Source organism: Bison bison, unplaced genomic scaffold (genome assembly GCF_000754665.1).
Source record: "Bison bison bison isolate TAMUID 2011002044 unplaced genomic scaffold, Bison_UMD1.0 scf7180017864168, whole genome shotgun sequence".
Classification (NCBI taxonomy): Eukaryota; Metazoa; Chordata; class Mammalia; order Artiodactyla; family Bovidae; genus Bison; species Bison bison.
In genome coordinates, this window is record NW_011494740.1 from 613,122 (window position 1) to 620,322 (window position 7,201).

The following is a 7,201-nucleotide window of genomic DNA, read 5'->3' on the forward strand; positions in this document are numbered from 1 at the left end:
TCAACACTCGTTAGCCTCGGTCGACCCGTTACGCTCCCCGGCCCACCTCCTCGATCTCCACCGCCCCTCCATCTCTCTCCTCCAATCCCCTCGCGGCCTTGGGAAGCGTCCACCCGCCTCCCCAAACGGTACCGCCCCAAACTCTAGCCCCGACAGCCCCCGCCAGACCCGCGCGCCTGTTATTGTTGGGACTTCAGCCCAAGCTGATCCCGGAGAGGCGGTTGCTTGCTCTGGTCAATGACTTCCGGGACTTCCCCTAGCCCGCTCTCCCTGCTGCTCTGGCCCAACTTGCTCATTGCTCCTCCCACGTCGCACATCAGGCCACTGGAAGGGGTGGGAAACCTGGATTCTGGATGATTTTAGCTGGGAGCTGAGTCTGAGGGACTTTTTTTTCCTCAATAGCAGAGCATTTTTTTTAAAATTAAAATTACATCCAGTTGTTGCAGCAACTCCCAGTTACAATAACAGATACAGTGTTCAGTGTAAGATATATATGTATTTACTGTTTCCTATGCCTTTTACTATGTTAATGTGGGCCGGAGGATGGCCGGAAAAAAAAAGTATATGACAAGATCCATGCCCCTAAAGCAATTTAAACCTGACTTCCTAACGTTCACTAAGCCATTCTACCAAGACTTGTTGGTCACCTGCTGTGTACCTGCAAACGTACAAGTTGTGGGATTTGCAGTCATAATACAGAAATCTTCCAAGATCTTGTGTTGGGACAGAGATGGAAATGCATCATGAAAATCAGAATAAAATAAATACTAACTAGAGTCGCGAGTAATCAGATGGAGGCTGTTAAGAAGATGGAGTAACCAAAAGAAAAAAAAAAAAGAGAGAGAGAAATGTCACAAACCTCATTCCGTAGCTCTTCAGGCACTCTATCAGAGCTAATCCCTTGAATCTATTTGTCACTTTCACTGTATAGTCATAAGGGATTTGATTTAGGTCATACCTGAATGGTCTAGTGGTTTTCCCTACTTTTTTCAATTTAAGTCTGAATTTGGCAATAAGGAGTTCATGATCTCAGCCACAGTCGGCTCCCAGTCTTGTTCTTGCTGACTGCATAGAGCTTCCCATCTTTGGCTGCAAAGAATATAATCAATCTTCTTGATTTCTGTGTTGACCATCTGGTGGTGTCCATGTGTAGAGTCTTCTCTTGTGTTGTTGGAAGAAGGTGTTTACTATGACCAGTGCATTCTCTTGGCAAAACTCTGTTAGCCTTTGCCCTGCTATATTCGGTACTCCAAGGCCAAATTTGCCTGATCACTGCATGCAAGATAGGCACAATAAAGGACAAAAATGGTATGGACCTAACAGAAGCAGAAGATATTAAGAAGAGGTGGCAAGCATACACAGAACTATACAAAATAGATCTTCACGACCCAGATAATCACAAAGGTGTGATCACTCACCTAGAGCCAGACATCCTGAAATTCAAAGTCAAATGGGCCTTAGGAAGCATCACTACAAACAAAGCTAGTGGAGGTGATGGAATTCCAGTTGAGCTATTTCAAATCCTAAAAGATGGTGCTGGGAAAGTGTTGCACTCAATATGCTTCAAATTTGAAAAACTCAGCAGTGGCCACAGGACTGGAAAAGGTCAGTTTTCCTTTCAGCCCCAAAGAAAGGCAATGCCAAAGAATGCTCAAACTACTGTACAATTGTACTCATCTCACACACTAGTAAAGTAATGCTCAAAATTCTCCAAGCCAGGCCTCAACAGTATGTGAACCATGAACTTCCAAATGTTCAAGCTGGATTTAGAAAAGGCAGAGAAACCAGGGATCAAATTGCCAACATCTGTTGGATCATTGAAAAAGCAAGAGAGCTCCAGAAAAACATCTACTTCTGCTTTATTGACTATGCCAAAGCCTTTGACTGTGTGGATCACAATACACTGTGGAAAATTCTTCAAGAGATGGGACTACCAGACTACCTGACTTGCCTTTTGAGAAATTTGTATGCAGGTCAGGAAGCAACAGGAAGCAACAGTTAGAACTGGACATGGAACAGTCCAAATAGGGACTGGACTGGTCCCAAACAGGGAAAGGAGTACATCAAGGCTGTATATTGTCACCCTGCTTATTTAACTTATATGCAGAGTATGTCATGAGAAACGCTGGGCTGGATGAAGCATAAGCTGGAATCAAGATTGCTGGGAGAAATATCAATAACTTCAGAAATGCAGATGACACCACCCTTATGGCAGAAAGCAAAGGAGAAATAAAGAGCCTCTTGATGAAAGTGAAAGAGGAGAGTGAAAAATTTGGCTTAAAGCTCAACATTCAGAAAACTAAGATCATGGCATCTGGTCCCATCACTTCATGGCAAATAGATGGGGAAACAGTGGAAACAGTGACAGACTTTATTTTTTAAGGCTCCAAGATCACTGCAGATGGTGACTGCAGCCATGAAACTAAAACACGCTAGTTATGACCAACCTAGACGGCATATTAAAAAGCAGAGATGTTACTTTACCAACAAAGGTCCCTAGTCAAAGCTACGGTTTTTCCAGTAGTCATGTATGGATGTGAGAGTTGGACTATAAAGAAAACTGAATGCCAAAGAATTAATGCTTTTGAACTGTGGTGTCAGAGAAGACTCTTAAGAGTCCCTTGGACTGCAAGGAGATCCAAGGAAATCAGTCCTGAATATTCATTGGAAGGACAGATGCTGAAGCTGGAACTCCAATACCTTGGCCACCCGATGCAAATAACTGACTCATTTAAAAAGACCCTGATGCTGGGAAATATTGAAGGCGGGAGGAGAAAGGGATAACAGAGGATGAGATGATTGGATGGCATCACCGACTCAATGGACATGAGTTTGAGTAAACTGCTCCGGGAGTTGGTAATGGACAGGGAATCCTGGCATGCTGCAGTCCATGAGGTCACAAAGAGTCAGACATGACTGAGTTACTGAACTGACTAACTGGGATGTTTTTAACATGGGACCCTAAAGACGGATGGTGTCATTAAAAAATTGGAAAGGTGAATTAGGTTGTATGAGAGAGCGAGTCAGTTTTGGACATACTGGACTTCCATTATGGTCCAGTGTTTAAGAACCCACCTGCCAATGCAGGGGACATGGGTTCATTCCTTGGTCCAGGAAAATTCCATATGCCTCGGAACAACTAAGCCTGTGTGAGACCACTGAGCCTGTGTGCCTCAGCTACTGAAGACTGCCTACCTAGAGCCGGTGCTCCATAACAAGAGAAGCCACCATAATTAGAAGCCCGTGCATTGCAACTGGAGAGTAGCCCCAGCTTGCTGAAACTAGAGAAAGCCTGAGTGCAGTATCAAAGACCCAGTACAGCAATAAATAAATAAATAAAAATTCTGGACATACTGAACTTGGGATGTTCACTCAGCTAGTACATAATGTTATATAACAGGCAGGTTAACATTTTAGTCTAAAGCTCAGGTTGAGGAATACCTTGAAGTTATGGGTGAGGGTCATAAGACTAAGATCCTCAAATGAAAATCTGAGAATTCAAAAGGACTTTGGAGGTCATCTTTTTCAATTCCCCTGCTAACCCCTCATACACTAAAACCCTTCCACCAGTTTTTATTCAATTAGCATTTATTGAATGCCTATAAAACCCGACTGTGCTTAAGGCCTAACATGGACAGTAAGCAAACAAAGTTCAGTCAAAGGAGCCAACATTGTATGGGGGAAGCAAACATATAAAGAAATTTGTTGCTATCAGTGCCATGTTGGAAGTATGGACTGATGACCCAATATCAAATGGAAGGAGTTCAAGGAACCCGTCATGGCAAGGATGAACCTCTACCAAGTCCTGAATGAGAAGACAAAGTGAGGAAGGTGGTCTCAGGCCAGCTGTAAAGTAGGCTGGCCCACAGACCCCATGGCAAATGGCGCTGATGGAGCTGAATGAGGTTAACTACTGCTGACTTAGTGGGAGCAACTGGAGACTAGTGTGGAAAAGTGGGTAGGGACAAGATCTACAAGAGAATGAGATGGTTGGATGGCATCACTGACTCGATGGACATGAGTTTGAGCAGGCTTCAGGAGTTGGTGATGGACAAGGAAGCCTGGCATTGCAAAGAGTCGGACACGACTGAGCGACTGAACTGAACTGAACTGAAGAAGTCAGAATTTTATTCTGTAGTATTGAGAAGCAACCGAAGGATTCTAAGAAAGAGTGACATTATCAAATCTTTACTTTAGAAAGCTCAACCGGATAGGTAGGTGAGGAATGGACTGGAGGAACAGAGACTGTGGAGACAGGAAGAGCCAGTGCAGAGACTAGCCCCATGATCTGTGTGATTAAAGGGAGTGATGGTGGGTCTGAACAGCAATTCCAGTGGGCTTTGGAAAGGGGAGAGTTTTCAAGGAATGTTTATGAATGTTTTACTGCCTCAATATGGTGAGTAAGGAGGAGTTGAAGAAGATGCTCAGGTTTCTAAGTAGAAGGCAGTGCCTATCACACAGCAAGGGAAACTGGTTGGATGAGAATGTAGAAGACAAGGCTATGAGTTCAGTACGGGGACAGTTGAATATGTACTGATGTGACAGGCAATCAGTCATGTGCTAAGACTTCCAGGTATTGCCGTTCTCTCTGAGACAACCCGTCTTGTTTGTTGGACAACTCCTTTCATCAGGCATTGAGAGATAACCTTGAGGTCACAGAGGTGGTGGACAGAGCAAGATTTTATGAATCTCAGGATGGTGTTCTACTGACTACACAGAGCTGCACCAGAGGCAGAGTCTTCCTCTGTGAGCTAACAGGTTAGAGAAGCCTTCCTGGAACAGGGAAGCTGGGCTGTAGGTGCCTCGACTCCTTGTTATCATAGGATGAAAAGATCCTGGCAACACATACCTACATATACCTAGCACAAGAGGTAGGAGCACTTACATTCTTCATCTCTTTTTTTCATCCCTGTTTTACAGACTATCTGGAATTTTAAAGGGTTATTAAAAGTGGAGAATAGAGAGCTAAAGAGGTTCTAACTGAGGTCAATGGCAGGAAGGGGATGAGGGGGAAAGGAGCAACTCAGAGTTATATAGAGAGAGGTGAAATCAAAATATCTTGATGACTGAGATCATTGAACAACTTCAGTATGTATTCTTATGCTTCCATTTCCTGGGATTTAGGAAATACAGAGTACAGAACTCTGGCTGAAGAACATCTGTGGAGGCCCCATTACTGTCTGAATGAGGGACCTGTAAGCAGAGCAAGTAGGTAGAAATTCTTTCTGCCTCTGTTCTCTTCTCACTTCTGAACATTGTTATTCTACTAAGTTTGCAAAAATGACCACAAAAGACCACACTGAGAGGGCCAGAATCTTGGAACACCTCACACCAGTAGAGTATAACAGATACTCATTTCTAGGACAATGCCTGCGGAGGGTAGAATTCTAGTTTATATGAGGTTTCTCACTGCCTGCATGTTACTCAGGCCAATTTTGTCATCTTCCTCATCTCTGGGGCTTGGTGTGTGTGGGGGTGGGGGTGGGGGTGGGGGGTTGACATCTGCTGAGGCATTACTTGTCCAGGACTATTAACACGCATGACTCAGATGGCTGGGCTAGATTAGAACTGAGGATTCTAAGCAGGACCCAGAGTAGATGGTTCTGGAGGAGGGCCATCATCTGAGCAACCCCTGGAAGCTAAAGTGCTTCCACAAAGGAGACCCTGGTCCAAGCTCCTTCCTACAGAGTCTCAAAAAGGCATGTACTTTAGGGGTTCCCATGGGGACAAGACCAACATAGAAAACACATACTGAGTAATTAATGCCTTCACGACACAGGAGCTCACTGACAACGCACTAGGACTTGTAGCAGTCACGGTGACTCTGTTCATGGACTGGTAAGTGAATGAATACTTTGGATGGAGGCTCTGGGAAAAGGCATGCATGGGGTAGTTGTATATGAAATATAAGAAAACTGAAATATATATCATTTTAATATATTTATGTTTGTTTAATCCATGTTAAGAAATTTAAAAATAAGTAGAGTCTCACCTTAAATTTTAATTCCAAGACCTTACTCCCCTTTTTTGTCCTCTCTCTGTTCCTCTCATTCTTTCTTCCTTAATTGATAAGTGGAGGAATAGTGAAAATGAAATTGACCTGTAGAGAAAAGGAGAAATATGAAAACAGAGGTAACATACCACTATTTCTGCTTTCAAATGAATCCCAGATCAGCCACTTCTAAGGAAATAAGATGGAGGAAAAGAAGCTGGGGGCTGGTGTATTTGCTTCTGACTGTACCAGAACATCTGGGTTTTAATGGTATGATACAGTAAGAATCCTTGGCACCATCATTGCTATTAAATGTCTGTTATGCATTAATAAAACAGAAGAGGCTCATTTAATATGGCATTCATACTGGAAACCTTGGGATGATGATATGTAATGAATCACTGGTGGGTTTTATCAGTGAATGTGTATTTTTGGCAGGATAACAGAAAGAGAGAACAAATGAGAATTTACTTTTGTGATCTTCTAGAGGAATGGGAGAAAGAGAATGTGGCAGTTCTAGGGAAATATTTCAAACTTCAAAGACCAGAGCCCTAAGATCTGGTTACTGTTTTCACAGGAGCATTTTCTCTGTCCTGTTGACTGTTTGGACAAATGTTTACAACCAAGATGGTTGCTAAATGTCTGAATTCTGCTGAGGAGACTTTCTTCATTTCCACAGAAGGAAGTGGTTTGGATACATTTTTCTCCCTCTCTTGTAAGTTTCTTTCAGTGAGCCTTGTCAGTCAAATGTAGCGCTCAGGTTTATTGCTCCAATTTCCTTAATATGTATAAATTATTTCTTTAGGTATTTATTTGTTATAGCAAATATAAGTGTTGGGAACCTAATTTATTATAGAAGATATTGAATTTCTACTGGTAGATAAAGAGGTTAAATATTTTTTCTTGTCCTATTTCAGCAACATGATTAACCATGATAATTTTCCATTTGCCTCTTCCTCTATTACAAGCATCTCTCTCTTTCCCCACCCTACCCTCCTTGGTTTTTCTAGGAACATAAGAAATTTAACCAATTCACTTTCTTGGGGGTCAAAAGAAGAAGGCTTCAGCTTGGTATTTTATCTCTAATGGAAGCTGCAAAGGATTTGTGTACACACTGACCTCCATAAGAGCAATATCATGCCTAGAAATTAGAGAATTAATTACATATGCATGGTTAGCAGAGAAGTGAAAATTGAAGAGTGAACATAC